General features: G+C 45.0%; 1 long non-coding RNA gene across 3 annotated transcripts; it reads left to right on the top strand.

Annotated features, from left to right (window-relative positions):
- Window positions 1–10,229: 10,229 nt before the first annotated feature.
- LOC127332267 (uncharacterized) lies at window positions 10,230–14,343 on the top strand. 3 transcript variants are annotated; one of them, XR_007870319.2, is made up of 6 exons: window positions 10,233–10,720; window positions 10,843–10,940; window positions 11,030–11,122; window positions 11,560–11,598; window positions 11,676–13,853; window positions 13,938–14,343. It is a non-coding gene; the product is annotated as an uncharacterized lncRNA (long non-coding RNA). The 3 variants fall into 3 exon arrangements; XR_011743505.1 differs by having other exon boundaries at window positions 10,230–10,720; window positions 11,030–11,598; XR_007870318.1 differs by lacking the exon at window positions 11,560–11,598.
- Window positions 14,344–18,468: the final 4,125 nt, after the last annotated feature.

Here is an 18,468-nt window from a genome sequence, read left to right as displayed (position 1 = left end):
GTGCAGTTCCCGGGTTAACCGCGGTTTCCACCGGGAGGCCAAGCTCATGGGGAGAGGTGCTCATACTAGCATATATAAGTGAAAGGTTTCGATTGATGATCCGCGTACTGTGTTACGATGATTCGGGGTTATCCTCGACGGATGAAATCAAAAGTTGTGGCACAAGAGTACAACCTCTGCAGAGTGTTAAACCTATTCGAATAGCCGTGTCCACGGTTACGGACGATTGGAAAGGCCATACTATCTCCGTTATCATTAAAATGTTTTGATCCTAGAAATGAATGGTGAATTGAAAGGTGATATTGTGGTGAACCGTAATGAGTTGTGGGAATGACACTAATGTTCCCATTTGAGCTAGTCTAGCACATGATAAGGCTTTACCAAAGATTTATCAAACTAAAACTTGGCTTTATGCAAATAAACCTAGAGCTTAGCACCCCCTTGTTACACTTAATGAGTATTTATCTTAGAGTTAGTTTGCGAGTACTTTAAAAGTACTCATGGCTTTGCCCTGGCTATTCAAATGCCAGACTATGAAGGAGAGCACCAGTATCAGGATGACGGACAACAGGACGTCTATGATAACTAGGATCGTCTTCTAACGTCAAGCGTTGCCTGTGGAATAGATAGTCCACTACTACTTCGCTTCCGCTACTATTTGTGAGGTTGAACAATATATTCGTGTAATATTGGATCATGTGATCTATGGTTGTAAGACAATATGTGTTGTAATAAATGATGACTCTATGCTACTTACTATTATGTCTCGCAAAAACATTATTCCTGGGATTGCGACGTCCGGCATAATAGGCATCTGGACTTAAAAATCCGGGTGTTGACAAGGAGCCAAGAAGCACGTTGAAGGTTGATGGCGGCGGAGTGTAGTGCGGCGCAACACCAGGGATTCCGGCGCCAACGTGGAACCTGCACAACACAACCAAAATACTTTGCCCCAACGTGATAGTGAGGTTGTCAATCTCACCGGCTTGCTGTAACAAAGGATTAGATGTATAGTGTGGATGATGATGTTTGCAGAGAACAGTAAGAACAATGTTTGCAATAGATTATATTCGATGTAAAGAAATGGACTGGGGTCCACAGTTCACTAGTGGTGTCTCTCCCGATAAGAAATAGCATGTTGGGTCAGTTGGGCAATTGACAAATAAAGATGGCATGACAATGCACATACATATTATGATGAGTAGTGTGAGATTTAATTGGGCATTACGACAAAGTACATAGACCGCTATCCAGCATGCATATATGCCTAAAAAGTCCACCTTCAGGTTAGCATCCGCACCCCTTCCAGCATTAAGTTGCAAACAATAGACAATTGCATTAAGTATGGTGCGTAATGTAAGCAACACAAATATCTTTAGACATAGCATTGATGTTTTATCCCTAGTGACAACAGCACATCCACAACCTTAGAACTTTCTGTCACTGTCCCAGATTTAATGGAGGCATGAACCCACTATCGAGCATAAATACTCCCTCTTGGAGTTACAAGTAACGACTTGGCCAGAGCCTCTACTAGCAACGGAGAGCATGCAAGATCTTAAACAACGCATAGATGATAGATTGATAATCAACATAACATAATATTCCATATTCATCGGATCCCAACAAACGCAACATGTAGCATTACAAATAGATGATCTTGATCATGTTAGGCAGCTCACAAGATCCGACAATGATAGCACAATGAGGAGAAGACAACCATCTGGCTACTGCTATGGACCCATAGTCCAGGGGTGAACTACTCACACATCACTCCGGAGGCGATCATGGAGATGAAGAGTCCTCCGGAAGATGATTCCCCTCTCCGGCAGGGTGCCGGAGGCGATCTCCTGAATCCTCCGAGATGGGATTGGCGGCGGCGTCTCTGAAAGGTTTTCCGTATCGTGGCTCTCGGTACTGGGGTTTTCTCGACGAAGGCTATATGTAGGCGGAGGGGTAGGTCAGGGGGCGTCACGAGGGACCCACACAACAGGGCGGCGCGGCCCAAGGCCTGGCCGCGTGGCCCTGGCGTGGCGTCGCCTCATCGCCCCACTTCGTTTCCCTTTTGGACTTCTGGAAGGTTCGTGGAAAAATAAGACCCTGGGCGTTGATTTCGTCCAATTCCGAGAATATTTCCTTACTAGGATTTCTGAAACCAAAAATGCAGTAAAACAAAGAATCGGCTCTTTGGCATCTTGTTAATAGGTTAGTGCCGGAAAATGCATAAATATGACATAAAGTATGTATAAAACATGTAGTATCATCATAAAAGTAGCATGGAACATAAGAAATTATAGATACGTTGGAGACGTATCACATGTGGACAAGAGACATGATGAACAATGCCTATTTTCTGAAATAGACTGTGGAGTTTTTCATATTCACCTCCCCAATCAGTTTGCATGGTTTTAATTTTGGTGCCAAATTGTCTTTCAACATATTGCTGGAAGTTAAGAAATATTTGATAGACATCAGAACGTTTCTTAAGAAGAAAGATCCAAGTAAATTTACTATAATCATCGATGAAGCTTACATAGTATGAATTCTTGCCAACAGACAAAGGTGCTGGACCCCAGACATCAGAAAACACTTGTTCCAAAGGAACAGTAGAAACACTGGTAGACACAGGATATGACAACTGATGACTCTTAGCTAATTGACATAAATCACACACGTAAGGTGTTATTTCTGGAGTATACGAAATTTTATTTTTCCTAAGAATCTGCTGAACTATAAAGGAAGAAGGATGTCCTAAGCGTCGATGCCACGTGGAGGAGGAAGGCTTGATGGTGATGAAGGCTTGTTTGGAGGCGTTTGTCATGTAGGGGATGAGGGGATAAAGGCCGCCATAGCACAGACCTTTAAACAGTATTCTCCGCGTGGCCTGATCCTTAATCAAAAAGAAAAAGGGGTGAAATTCAATAAAGACATGGTTATCAAGGGTAAATCGATGAACGGAAAGCAGATTCTTAGAGGCACTAGGAATATGAAGGATGTCATTAAGATGCATGCGACGATATGGGGTGCGAAAAGTTGAATGACCAATATGAGCAATTTGCATACCCTTACCATTGGCCGTTTGGACACGATCCCGTCCAGTGTATTTCTTCTGAGTAGACAGCTTGCTCAACTCGCCAGTGATATGGTCTGTAGCGCTGGTATCAGTGTACCAATTTGTATCAACACCATAGGACGCTATATGAGCAGCTTTGGTGTCACGATCATCATCATCAGAATCATCACGATCACCATCATAGCGCCACCAGCAATCAGAAGGAGGGTGGCCATATATCTTGCATATTTGGCACGTAGTATCCACAAAGGGAGTGGGCGCACGTCCACGACGGCGACGGTCAGTGCGGTCGCCATCATCACGGCGACGGTCAGTGCGGTCGCCATCATCACGGCGACGAGAAGGAGCACCACCATCACGCTTGTCATCACGGCGGCAAGGAGGATCATCATCGCGGCGGCGGGGAGCGTCATCACGGCGACGAGGGGGGTCATCACGGCGACGGTTATCATCACGGCGCCGGTCATCACGACGCCGATCATCGCGGCGTCCAGTATCATCTCGGCGACCACCATCATCATGACGGAGGCCACGATCATCATCAGCACGATCACGGTCACGGTCGGGACCTCCACGAGGATCACGGCCACGACGAGCGAGGTTGGCATGAAGGGTGTAAGAATCACCCGTGGCTTGAAGATGTGCTTGGCGGATATCATGAGCGCTGATTTGATCAAAGAGATCGTCCAAGGTGGCACTAGGATTGCCATTGATTGCAGAAACAACATCATTATAAGAGCCATCAAGGCCACGCCAGATGTAGCCAACTAGTTCATCATCATCAACAGGCTTGCCCATCGCAGTAAGCTCAGAACAGAAGCCCTTCATCTTTGCAAAGTAGGCCGTAGCTGAGAGCTCAAGCTTTTTGGTGCTGTTGAGAGCATCACGAAGATGGTTGACCTTGGAACGAGAGGCAGTAGAGAACATGGTGTTGATCTTAAACCAGACCTGAGCCGAGGATTCGAGGCCAACAGTGTGTGCAAGGATATCAGGGGACAGCGAGTTCAGGAGATAGCTCATGACCGCCTGATCTCGAGCAATCCAGGCAGCATATGCCGGGCTTGCAGTCTTGATCTTCTTTTTGTCAGCATCTTCAACTTCGAGGAACTCTGTGTAGGGATTCGTTGCATAGAAAACAAAAAAATTCCTACCGCGAGAACGCAATCCAAGCCAAGATGCAATCTAGAAGACGGTAGCAACGAGGGGATGATCAAGACTCACCCTTGAAGATTTCCAAAGCCTATAAGAGTAGGCTCTTATTGCTGCGGTAGACGATCACTTGCCGCTTGCAAAAGCGCGTAGAAGATCTTGATCACGGTGCCACGATCGGGCAGCACCTCCGTACTCGGTCACACGTTCGGTGTTGATGAAGACAACGTCCTTCTCCCCGTTCCAGCGGGCAGCGGAAGTAGTAGATCCTCCTCGGAATCCCGGCAGCACGACGGCGTGGTGGCGGTGGTGGTGGAGATCTCCGACAGAGCTTCGCCTAAGCTATGTGGGAGAGAGAGGTAGGAGGGAACCGCTAGGGTTTGGGAGAGGGGGCGCCGGCTAGGGCAGCCATGAGGGGGGTGCGGCCATGGTGGCAAGGGTGTGGCCGGCCAGCCCCTCTCCTCCCCTCTTTATATAGGTGGAAGCCCCAAGGTTTAGGTCAAAGTGTCCGAATAAGACCCCAACATAAACCTTCCATGTGACCAAACCTAGGGGGAGTGGGACTCCCCCCTTTCCTTGGTGGGGTGGCCGGCCACCATGGTGGGGAGTCCACTTGGGACTCCTCCTCCCTTAGGCTGGCCGGCCAAGGTGGGTGGAGTCCCTCTGGGACTCCACCTTCCATCCTTATTTCTTCCGGACTCTTCTAGAACCTTCTAGAACCTTCTAGAGAAAATACCGGATCATTTTCAAACCTAGAAAATGACTTCCTATATATGAATCTTATTCTTCGGACCATTCCGGAACTCCTCGTGATGTCCTGGATCCCATCCGAGACTCCGAACAAAACTTTGAACTCCATTCCATATTCCATATCTACTTAGACGACATCAAACCTTAAGTGTGTCACCCTACGGTTCGCGAACTATGTAGACATGGTTGAGACTTCTCTCCGACCAATAACCAATAGCGGGATCTGGAGATCCATAATGGCTCCCACATATTCAACGATGATTTTAGTGATCGAATGAACCATTCACATACGATACCAATTCCCTTTGTCACGCGATATTTTACTTGTCCGAGGTTTGATCACATACGATACCAATTTACAGCATAGCCCTAATCGTTTGCACAAATGACCTTGAAGAATAGAAAAGAAACGCAATTCGATCCTTGTAGTCTTCGCCACTGCTGGAGCTCAACAGCCGGGTACTCTCCCTACCACCGGGGATCAAGCCACTTAGGGTAGAGAGGGTGATGAACACCAGTGTTGCTCCATGGAAGGGCCTCCTTGATGGAGGTTGAACTGATGCCAACAAGGGCATCTGGAGAGGCCACATGTATGGCCACAGATAATGGCAGCAAAATCCAGCCGCCATGTGTTATTCTCCAACTTGCAGCTTTGATCTTTCCTGAACTCCTCCAATCCCGCAATCCACCACCCTGCCAAACTCCCACTCCTCGCCTCCTCGCCGCAACGGCCGGCCAGAAGGAGAATGAGGGCAATAGAACTCCAGAAGAAAAGGAAGCCCAAACCAGCTTTATTGAAATAGATCGGTGCTCCTCCTTTCTCCTCCACCATGAAGGACGAGCAGAGGAGCTCGTCAGCCATCCCAAGTCGCCGCTAGAAAGTAGCCAAGATCGATAGAGATCGACATAACGCTAGAAGCCATAAAGTAAACCGCCATGAAGGCAAACCCTAAACTACACCTAGACCTAGACCTATTGCAACTACTATGTACAGGAGAAGGCCGGCCTCCTCTCCCCCGTCGTCTCCGGTCGGTGAGACCGCCAAAGAAGGAGGGAAGAGGAACCGGGGCGGCGGAGTCGACTCTCAAGAAGGTGGGAAGGAGAGAGAACGAAGCGGTGTGAATGAGAGGCCCAACCGTTTGGATTCGTGAGACATCTTGTTTTAAGTTTTTCGATTATAGCTGCATTACGCAGTGGTGGAGCCAGGTGGGTGGAAGGGTTGGGTGGGACCACCCCACCCTAAGATTTGGTTCAACCCTAGCTACAAACGAAAACCTCTTTTTACAGTGAACGGTACCTACAGCAGTGACGTCAGCAATGACGTCAGCCATGTGCTGACCAATTTTGTCACAAAATTGTGAAACAAAATTGAAATATAATTGAAACATAACTGAAACACTAATATTTCTTGTGAAACAAACCGTAGTGACGTCAGCAATGATGTCATCAGTTTCACTTTTTGTCAGACTGTTTCACAATATTTTTCATGTATCACTTTAGTTTCAAAAAAGTTTCACTTATATTTCAATTATTAGTTTTATATTAGATAAATGTCAAAAACCTCACCAATCTCAAAACAGAGAGTGGATGGTAGATGTAACACCTACACCTACCGGCTCGTTTAAAATCCCCGCTCTCGAACGCTACAAAAAGTAGGAAGAAAAAAGGCCCGGCCCAATTTAAACATGTGTCCCACTCTAATAAATTGAACTAGATCTGCCACTGACATTTATCTACTCCCGCTAGCTAGCTTCATCATATTACTACGTCCCAAAACCCATTTTAGCCTCGTCACCCACGTACGTGGTCGCTCGCGCGGACCGCGTCAAGCAAATGGTCAGCGATGGCAGGTCACCGCATGTTTAATGACCTTTATGTACTCCCGCTAGCTAGCTGTACCTGCACATAGAGTCGTGCGTCCAGCGTGTCCTATCCGTACTCCGTACAGGCTAGTGGGAGCGTCGGACCCAGGCACAACATTGGTCGTTTGAGTAGAGCTCAAGTTTCTTTGACCGGCCTTGTGACTTTGCCCCTCTTCCGCATTTGCTAAAGCAGATGGGATAATCCAATTTGGATTGGCGCTCACGATATTTAGAAAATGACGGCGGCTACTAATTGAGTGACAACTGACGATTGAGGTGAAGAAAGCATTTGTTTCTAGAGAATGGATTTTTGTAGCTCGAGCTACATGTAGGCCACTTTTTGAACCTATGAAAATTTCATCTTAAGCATGTCAAAAAAATTCGAAAAAAATACTGTGATGTAGACAATATTGTAATCTTCAAGTGTGTAAAGTTTCAGAATAAAATATGTTATATTTTGAGCTCGGCAAAAATAACAAATCTTGATTTCAGCATTGGTGAATAGTGATGAACAGTACACTACAATCTAGATTTTGTCATTTTGTAAGAAATTGTTGTTTTTGCTGAGGGCAATATACGATGTATTTCAATCTGAAAATTTACACACCGATAGATTTCAATATTCTCTACGTCTACACATTTTTCTAAAAAAATTATAAAACTTTCAAGTCAAAATTTAAAAGTTTGAAAAAGAAAAAGCAAAACCGAGCTATACATGTAGCCCGGGCTACAGTTGAGTTTTTCCTTTGTTTCTAGCCCTTTACTCATCTGATGTAACGGATCAGATCGATAACACTCTCTTAATTGCCATATATTTTTTACCGAATTCATAGCGGATTAGATAATGACTTGATGCGAATTTGGATACTTATACATCGGACTACGGGTTGACATCGAAGACGGAGCGAACTTGGGTAAAAAGGGATGAAAATCATCGAATAAATAAATGCGTGCAAAGAGATATAATTTTATTTTCTCCGTTCAAACAATGTGAACAAAAAAAAAATATCTAAGCGCAACAGACTGGTCAACGCCCTGTCTGTATTATTGTGGGCGTTGTTCCTAGTATGATTGGTGGGCAGATGAGCAATTCAGTAGCTATGGTTGTTCTTGTTTCATGTGTCTAGATGAGAACTCGAGAAAGCGTTAGATTTTGGGGGAAGTGAGAGAGACGCAAGGTCATACTAGGCTTAGATTACTTACATATATAATAGACACGGGTGATTATGTTCAGTGGCGGAGCTACAACATCTCAGACCAGGGTGCCTAGAGGGTGCACAAACAGAGTTTGAACTTTTCTAAGGGGTGCATGTGTGTTGAAAAATTGCTATTTTGCAAAGGATTTTTTTCTAGGGGTATCATGCGCACCCCTTAAGATACATGTAGATCCGCCAGTGATTATGTTAATGGTTATCAGTCAGGTATTTATGTCGTCTACTAACGTAATTTTAACAGATAATTCTAATTACAAAGCTTGGATAATTCGTCAAAAAAAGCTGTAATCCTCACCTGTCGAATGATAGCAATGATGTCCGCGTAACTAAATTCCATATCCACATATGTATCCGTTGAAAATATCCGTACCATTTGCATGCCTAGTCACCCTCTTTTTATCCATGTACATGTCTATTCCAACACAGAAACTCAGCGTATCGTAAATGGATCATTTAGTCTGTGCTAGTGTGAACAGCCGAGGCTTTGAGTCTTAAGGGCATCTCCAACCGCGCGATCCAAACCGCGCCCGCGCGTCCGTTTAGGTCGAGTCGGACAAAAACGCGGCCCAACGCGGGGACGCACCGCAAAAGCGGACGGCCGCGGCGTCCGGAACGACGCAAACCCGGCCCAAATCTGGGCTAGGTTTGCGTGGCCGCGAATGGCACGCGCCATCCGCTCGCGTCCGCGCGCTGGTCGCCTCGTCTCCCTTGGGCCCACCTGTCGGTGACCAGGGAGACTATTAAATGGGGACTGGAGGGGATCTGGCCCTCCACTCCAGCCCCCACTCCACTCCCCGAGCAAAACCGTCGCCATGGCCCCGAAGCGACGGTTCGCTCCCGGAGCCAATGACGACGAGGCCAGCAACAGCCGCCGTCGTCCGCCGGCGCTGCGGGCCGGAGGGAACCGCGGCGGCCTCCACATCGGAGAGGCCGCCCGCGGCGGTGCGGCATTGCCGGAACCGCCGCCTCTCCTCATCGAGCCCAAGCCGGAGTCCCTCGGAGGAGGACCGGACCTCCGCGCCGCCCCCGATCATCTCGGCGGCGGAGGAGAGGCGAAATGGCCGCACCTCCATGCGGCCATTCGCACCTCCGAAATGGAGGAGGCGGCGCGGCGGGAGGTGGAGGAGGCGGAGGGCTGGGAGCTCTACGCCCGGGCCCTCCGGGCGCGACGGGAGGAGGAGGAGGAGGCGGCGCGGCGGGAGGAGGCCGGGCGCCGCGCCGACGAGCGCCGCCGCCAGAGGACGACGCCGCGCCGACCACGGCGGCGCCAGGAGGCCGTGCGCCGCGCTGCGAGAGGGAGCAGCGCCTCGGGGAGGAGGCGCCGCTCCGTGCGCCGCGCGCCCGCGGGTGGCTCCGGACCCCCACTCGCCGTGGGAGGAGGCCCTGTGGTCTCCGTGGCGGGAGTCCCCGGCGCGGTCGAGCCACAACAGCCGCGTCGCCGCCCGGGGACGTCGACGACGTCGCCGACGACGCCCACAGGGGCTAGGCGGCGCACCGGCGGCCACCGCGCCGCCGACCAAACCCTAATAGAGGGTTTTTTAATTTTAGTTTAAATTTAAAAGCCCATATAGGGGCTTCTTTTGTTAGTTTTATTTGCCAAAAAATAGGGCTATGTACAAATTTGCCCAAAATAGGGCATATGTTCAATATAATTTCGTTTAAATTCGTATTCAAATTTGTTTTCGTGTTTCTACGTTTTTTGCGATGCGTCCGCGCGTTGGGCGCAGCGCGCGACCCAAACGGACACGCGGACGCGGGCCGCTATCCGCGTGTCCGCTCGGCCACCCAAACGGCCCAAACCGGACGGCCCAGCGCGTCCGTTTGGATCGCGCGGTTGAAGATGCCCTAACCCAGCCTGGGCGCGGCACGCGGATTGGCAGCCCATCGAGAGCGTCGCGAAAGAGAAAAGAATAGGGAAATGTACGAGTACGGAGTACTCCGAGGTACGGCCAGAGAACACAAGTGCGCGGTCACTGAACTGCCGGTCCACGCAGGCAGGGCCTGCATTGTGTGTAGGTAATTAGGGTAAACTTAACCACTACCAGATCCGATCTAACCCGAGTAAACCTTGTAGTAGTACGCTGTGGATCCTGCCGGCTGCCGCTGTCCACGCGTGTCAGGCTTTGCCGGTGCGACATTGAGAACAAGCAAGTGCGTGGGTGTTTGCCCCATCTCAGAGCACTCCACGATAGCCAACTATCTCGCGCCGGCTGTGCGAGCGCTCGCTGCGGGAGTAACCAGCGGACCGTCCGATGCGCTGTCGAACCTTGATCAATCCGAACCGTCCATTCTTTGCAGCAGGAGACAAAACCATGGCAGCGAACCCTAGCCGCCATCCTTGCACGGGCGCCCCGTAGGTTTCGCTCCTCCGTCGCACCTTCCCTCTCGCCGCCGGTAAGCTCCCTCGTTTTGCTCTGGTGGTCCTCCCCGTCACCGTGCTCCCTTTGCTCAACCCTCGGCGGGAGAAGGAGTACAAGGGCGCCGACCAGGTAGGGTGCCCTCGATGCAGGATGGTGCGGTCAGATGTACCTGCAGCCGAAGTAATAGGCAGAGCGAGAGAAGATACCAACTACCAAGGTCATCACGGCCGGTAAGATCAGTGGGGGGCGCTGTTTTGTGAGGGGTGCGGGCGTCGAGCAGCGGCGACCGCGGCTGACGCAGATTACGCCAAGGTGAGGCTTCTTCCAATCCGTTCTTCCCCTCTGCTCCAGATCTATCTTCCTCTCATGTATGCACCATGCCGATCGAGATCGTGGTGACAACCTTGCCCGCCCTCTTTACTTCCTCATCACAGGCCAGTGACGGCAAACCCTAGCTCATTGGATTTCGCAGGCTGGTGCAGCCCAACGCGACCTCAGCTCGTGGACAATGGGGACCTGCGCGACGGCTGCAGTGAGTAGATCTTTTCAATTGGTCTTCCCAAGCGTGCTCCTTGTGATCTCCACCTCCCCAATTTTAATCTATTTTGTTTGCCTGTCCAGGAGATTCGCCAACAGCTAGCGACAATAACCACCATTGTGATTTCAAGTTGGGGAAAATTTCAGTTTACATGATATGCTACTGAATAGAGGGAGGTAATTTTCTCAGTCTTCCTAAATCTGGTGGTGCTCTTTTGTAAAGTCTACAAATTATAGGTTGGAGTTTCAGTTAATTTTGGCATGTCTGGTGGTAATGTACATAGACTGTACTTGGTTATGGATAATGCGATTTCTGTGTACTAGAAGATATGCATTTGTTGAGATGGATCTGATGCATATTCCGAACAGAGCATGTGTATATGCAAGTGAATTATTAGTCCACGTCTCTCATGCAAGTGAATTCTTTCTCCTTGTTTTGGTCTCTTTTTTCTGTTGGTTTCATATGTAGCCTACCCCAAATTGCTTGGGAAAAAGGCTTAAGGAACTAATTTAGAGGATTATACATAGAAATAGTTAATCCCCTATCAGTTTCTTGGATTAGCAAAAACAAATGGAAAACAAAAGGATTTTTACAATTATTGATGCTTGTGCAGCTTGAGCTGATATACCTTTTCTTCCCTGCTGCACCATTGGTATGTCCATTCAAGAAGTCAGGTATAGTACTGATAAAACCTACATGATGGATGGATGATGTCCATGCCTTGTGCAGATTGGCATGCCAACGGCGACCGCAACCGCAATGAGGCGATGGTGAGGATGCACCGGGTCTCAAGCGTGGAAGGGTGGCTGTAGGGAGCAGGATCAACACGCTGCAGTCTACGGCCGTGGCGGAGATGGAGGCGGCTACCTTGGCAAGGCAACAATAGTCACATGGTACGTCTTCTCATTAATTGCTCTGAACTGAATCGTCGCTGCTGCTCCTGCTGCACGGGCTAGGGCCACTTTCTCAACCGTACACATGACTCTAAGCTTCCCACAACATATATGCAAAATTGTCTGGTCTATTCTTTTTCACCTTCTTGTCTATCAGGCACATCCAGATACAAATGTTATAAACACTGTCAGCTCAATTTTTGTTTTGTTTTTGTGGATCTACCTGGCTTTCCAATGTTTATGTTTTCCGTTAATCTCTTACATGTCATAATTTATATTAGCATATGTGTCCGCAAGAGAGGAAGCGAGCTTAACTAGCAGTCAGAGAACTTGTTTGATTGTTTATTATTTTGCTTTGTCGTAAATTAAGTTGTTAGTAATCATCAAATCATTTTTTGGAATCGGATTAGGATCTGGAGAAATTATTATGTTTCATGCATGACTCCTGAATAGTGAGCATGGTTCTGTTTTTGGTGTGTTTGGGTTGTGAGCATAAACTTCGCAAATCACTAGCTGATGAGAAGCAGCTGGGCATAGATGGGTGCTAGGATGGAGGCGAGAGAGAATTGTAAGCACTTCAATGAACCTTACTGTAAAGCAAGGCAGGGGCCCAACCCTTGCGCGCCACGTGAGCCTCTCAAGATTAACCTTTTTATAAGCACACTTGTTGTAAGCACTTCATGTCATATGCCAAAATGCACACTGATTGTTAGCCTGATCGTTAGCTTCTATAAATTAAATTCATATTAACTTCCAAATTTTTATTGTGATGATTTTATGTTCACAGAGAACCATCGACAAAATGGTTTACTGGTGGTGTTAGAAACTGTTTTGATTTCTTCAGAATATTGTCGTGCTTTAAATTCTCTTCTTTCCTGAATGATATCGTACTGAACCTCAAAATTTCTGAACTTTGTGACCTGGGTCTAACATGATTTGAAGTCCTCTATGTTGCAGATGAGCAATAGCATTATACATTTTATGTTTCAAGCAAGTAGGAAACAAGTTAACATTACTTCTGCTTAGGCGATGGCCAACGAAAATCATAAGTAAAATATAAAGTACTGTAGTGTTTGTTTCTGCTTTCTTCTGATTCTTGTAGTTGTGATGCTCCGTTCCTAAAAGATAAAATTGCCAATATCTAGATCTATCAAAAGTTTTACTACAATTTGAGTTTTTATTTCTTAAATGTTTAATGGAATTACTGGTCAGAAGATCCTTTGCTTTTCCCTTACCAAATTAGCTTTCGGTGTTTTTTATTTCTATTGGTATGTCTCTAGACATGTGCAAGATGATTGCTATGATTTGATTCTTAGTCCCATGCTTACAGAAATTTATGTCGTCTAAACGTCACGTCTTGATGGTAATGCTATCTACCATATATTTTTTGCCCTGGGTTAGCTGTCCTTTTACATTCAAATAAAGAACAGTGTTGAGCTGAAACCTGAAGAAACAAATAATCAGATTGAACCACACATTGTCCTGGTTAGCTGTATTTGTGGTTGGTGCCATGTTCTCCAAGAATCTTGTGTACTTATCTTCCAGTTAAAATTTGACCTCAATTGTGGATGTTATCTTCTCCATCTGTTACTTCGTTTGCTGATAGACAAAGTGTATATCGAGGAAAGTATGTACCATCTGATATTTACTTGTCTGAAATCATGTAGGGACTATTTGATTTAGTGGAATTTTGAATGAGTTCTTGCCGGTGTTTCTTGTAGTTTAGGCTACCGCTACCACCACCTGATAAAGTTTTGTTTTTCCCTTACAGAGTTGTTTAAGAATCACATAACAATATTTATAATTTGCTTGTTTGCTATACAGTTGATAACAATATTTATAATTTGCTCGTTTGCTATACAGTTATTGGGGGCACATATGTACTTTGTCCACTAGGGAAGTAGGGAATTGGCAAGTTATTATCTGCTCCATGCTTTTTGTTCTTACAATGAGTTGCAGGTTCATGATTGTTGCAGAGGCTGCTCACACTTTCAATACATGCAGTTCATGAAAGGTATACTGTTGCTGCAAATATTTTGTAGTTGTTTCTTTTTTATTTCGTTCTTGTAATTAACGTGTATGTACGTTCATGGATCAGCTCTTTCATCTGATTACAGACAAGGTTCGATTATCTGCCCATTCCAAATTTATGTAGAAACAACCAAGGAGCTGTTCTCTCTGTGCCGGATTACATGAACACCTTCTCTGCTGATGCAATACATCGAATCTGCTGTTCCACCTTCCATAATAATTCAAGCCTAGCTGCTGACCTCCGTTTGCTTGTCATGTATGTGTGTTCCTTTTGTTAGTGTACACCACCAACTCGATGTGTCCTAATTTGTTCAGACATCGTTTCAACCTTGCGTTTAAATTAAACTCATGGGACCATCGTATTAGCCGCTTGTATTTCAATCAACCAAACTCAATTGTACGTGATGTTTTCTGGTAAGCATTGTTGTAAACAAGTTTTGTCAAGTTATAGATTCTGGAAAATCAATCAGAAATATGCGCAAGGGCAGTTTTAGTTATTTGTGAGAGGATATCATGTTGATATGAGAATGTGCCCAAAATCACTTAAATTGACTGAATATGGACATAAGAATTGGGTTGTTGATTGAGCCGCACCTGACCTCTGAGGAGGCGCCCCATGGGGCGCCCCAACCACTAGTACGCGTCCTCTTACAAACTGCGTGATGTCGAAGGAGATCCACCAATCGCCATTTTGACCCTCACAGAGGAAACCGACGATCATCGAGACCATAAACAAATTTAGTTTTTAAACCCAGATAAAAAGTTGCGTCTCTTTCATTAATCAAGAAGAAGAAGATTGTCCGGTTGATCGAGTGTCGAAAAACTAAGCGCAAACCAATACTAAATGGTCAACACCACACCCATCAACAACATGCTGAATGAAAAAATACGAGTGGGACTATTTCTGAGTTGACTGAAAACTAACTTCGTTCTCGGTCAGGTGTGATGTCATTAAATCTCAGTTGCAACTCATGTTGCAAATTGATGACAAACACGAATCATGTAGCAAATCTAACGGTTCAGATGATTTTTTTAGTTGCATCTCCACTTGTAACTGAAAAAATCTCATTGTGACTACACTTGTAAATGAAAAAAATCCAGGTACAACCTAACTTGTAATTTATATGCATGAATCACGATGTAATCACATGGTATAGACTTGACTAAGCCCGACTTAGTTCCTAGCTAGCAAAATCCTAAAAAAATACGAACGATGCAACGAAACACCAGCGTGAGAACCCGCACAAACAAAACTTGTCGGCCTCCCACCGCCGGGGAAGAGAAAAGGCCAAAGGCTGCTACGAGAGGAGCAAACACGTACGGGATACCCCGCATAGGTGACGAAGACCACAAGATTGCGACCTCTATAAAGCTCACCACACCAACAACCAACCTCGATGGCATTCCCGTCACCCACACGACACGAGAACAACACCATCAATGCCACAACGCTTTCAGAGCCGCCGCACCAAGACATGTTACCGCTCACACTCGAGCTGCAACGCCGCACGACCCGGCCAGCCGTCTGCAGTTTAAAACTGCCTAGGACAACTGCCCGCAGACCACAGGCCACCGCACCAACATATTCAAGCCGCAACCCTGACATGAAGCCAACTTACCTGTTGAACGCATCGACTGAGCCGACAACCTCACGTGTCACTGCACTAACGGCCGAGAAGATGGGCACAGGTTGAGTAGTGTCGTGCAGTGCAGGAGAACCATATTCATATATCTTTCACATTTTGTACATAGGAGGATCATATGTAGCATCAGCGGGCTGGATTAGTTATTGGATGGTCAACTGAATTGCGTACGTGTATATGTAGTTTATGCTCTATGTTACATCCGCCGCCGTTGTATCACGGATTATGAATCCCCAAATCAGTATATTCAGTACAAGAAACATGCTGATGATTACCATTATTATTGAGGCAATGCGAAATAAAAGGCAGAATCTATCAAAACAGAACAGTCCGTAAAGACGAATTTTATTGAGGCACCAGACTTGCTCAAATGAAAATGCTCAAATTGAATGAAAGTTGCGTACAGATCTCAGGATCACTCACGTAAATTGGCATAATTTTATGAGTTACCTACAGAGAATTTTGCCCAGATTCGTGACAGCAAAGAAATCTGTTTCTGCGCAGTAATCCAAATCTAGTATGAACTTTACTATCAACGACTTTACTTGGCACAACAAAACACAAAACTAAGATAAGGAGAGGTTGATACAGTAGTAAACAACTTCCAAGACACAAATATAAAACAAAGTACTGTAGCAAAATAACACATGGGTTATCTCCCAAGAAGTTCTTTCTTTATAGCCATTAAGATGGGCTCAGCAGTTTTAATGATCCACTCGCAGGAAATAGTATTTGAAGCAAAAAGAGAGCTTCAAGAGGCAAATTCAAAACAAATTTAAGTCTAACATGCTTCCTATGAAGAGGAATCTTGTACACAAATGAATTCATGAAGAACAAAGTGACAAGCATAAGCGGATAAAACACGAGTAACTTCAAGATTCTCAACATAAAGAGGGGAAACTTAATATTATTAAGATGCATACGACCATATTTCCCTCTCTCATAATAACTTTCAGTAGCATCATTGATGAAATCCACAATATACCCATCACTTAAAACATTCTTATCATGGTTCATATGCATAGAAGTATCATTAAATTTGGCATAAGAAGAGTTATTCTCATTAATAGTAATTGGAGCAAGATTATTATCAAGAATTTGAACATGGTAAACAAGTTGCATATTAAAAGAATTGTTTTTGGTAATCCAATCATGACTATGACAAGTTTCATAAGGATAGTTATAACCTATATCATAGCATTCTTTATAATAATCATCAAAGATCGGAGGCACAGTGTCATCATAAGAAATAGAATAGTTATCTTTCACAGTCGGTTTATCTATGACCATACCATCATTGTTATTAGAAGGAGATGTATCAAGAACATAATGACCAGTAGCAAAAGGATTTTCGAACACCTCTTCCCCAAGCTTAGAGCTTTCTATATCATTATGGGAGGAAGCATGGATAGCACTGACACTATGGCAATTATTATCATCATCATTTTCAGAATTAGTTTCCCAGAGATTTGCAATATCAAAAGTAATGTGCCCATTCAAATCATGATTGCTAATGTATGTAAAGGGCATAGGAAGATCATCGTATTCAGATTCATTATCACAATAATCATTAGGAGCAACATACTTACGGTTACCTAGCGTTATCTCATTCACGCGGGGATACGCCGTTACCTCTTTCTTTTTATTCTCCTTCTTCTTCTTCTTCGTTCCCTTTTTCTTCTTCTTCTTCTCTTCCTTCTCCTCGTTCCCTTTTTTAGGAGGAAGAGGCTTGAAGGGTGGCTTGTCCGCATAACCTGATTTACTTTCAGAAACAATAGAAGAAACTTGGCAGGATCCCTCCTTTTCATTAATTAGTTGAAAACAAACAGCGGTCCTATCATATTTTGGCAAGGTGTCATCTTCTAAAATATTTCGTATGTAAGTATTTGTATAGCTATTATCAATGCAATAAGAAAAACACCCATGCAGGACATCATCAATATCAAGATCACTCATATGTAACAAAGAGATTTTTCTCGACAGTTCTTCACACCCCAAAAATAAAGTAAGTTCATCATGCTGATTAGGAGTAATTTCATCATCACAATACAAATTTGCAGCACTCATTGGGTTCAAATTATCATTGGAGGAGCATTGAAAATTAAAATGACCCACTTCATGGCAAACTTCACAAATAAAAGGATAGAGGGCACAAACTTTTTTACCAAGATCATCTAAAGCCCTAAACCACTTTCTAGTTTTTTCATTAGCATGATGGATACAATATTCATCTTTGATTTGATTAATTTCACAGGGTCTATGTATTCCACAAAAATTAACATGCTTATAAGAAATAGCATTCTTAGGAGTTTGAGCATTCTTATTGCAATAATTAACAACAATTTCATTCTTCATGCAAGCCTCTTTAAAAGGTTCATGATACTTATCAAAATTATTTTTAGGCAATTCAAAATGAGAAGCAAAGGCTTTATAAAGATTTGCAGCAACTTGAGAGTCAAGACCATAAGTAGCACTCATATTTCGAAATTTATCGGTATCTATAAAAGCTTCAATGCATTCATAATCATAATTTATACCTGACTCTTTACCTTTGTCGTTCTCCCATCCTTCAGCGTTCTCCTTAATCCGCTCAAGAAGATCCCACCTAGCTTCAACCTCCTTGCTTGTGAAAGATCCCTCCGAACAGGCATCCAGATAGTCCTCTTGTGTTGTCCTGAAAGCCTCGCATAAAAATTATTAATAATAACATTACGGGGGAGCTCATGAATGGGACATTTGAGCATTAGTGACTTCAATCTCCCCCACGCTTGAGAAATACTCTCTCCATCACGAGGATAAAAGTTATAAATATAATTCCTATCAATATGCACTTCATGAGGAGGATAAAATTTAGAATAAAAGAGAGGTACAATTTCCTCCCAACCAAGAGAATGACTATTCTCCAACAATTTATACCAATGCGCCGCTTTACCAGACAGCGAAATAGAGAATAGC

Source organism: Lolium perenne, chromosome 4 (genome assembly GCF_019359855.2).
Source record: "Lolium perenne isolate Kyuss_39 chromosome 4, Kyuss_2.0, whole genome shotgun sequence".
In the NCBI taxonomy this organism is placed as follows: domain Eukaryota; kingdom Viridiplantae; phylum Streptophyta; class Magnoliopsida; order Poales; family Poaceae; genus Lolium; species Lolium perenne.
This window is presented reverse-complemented; position numbering and strand designations above follow the sequence as displayed.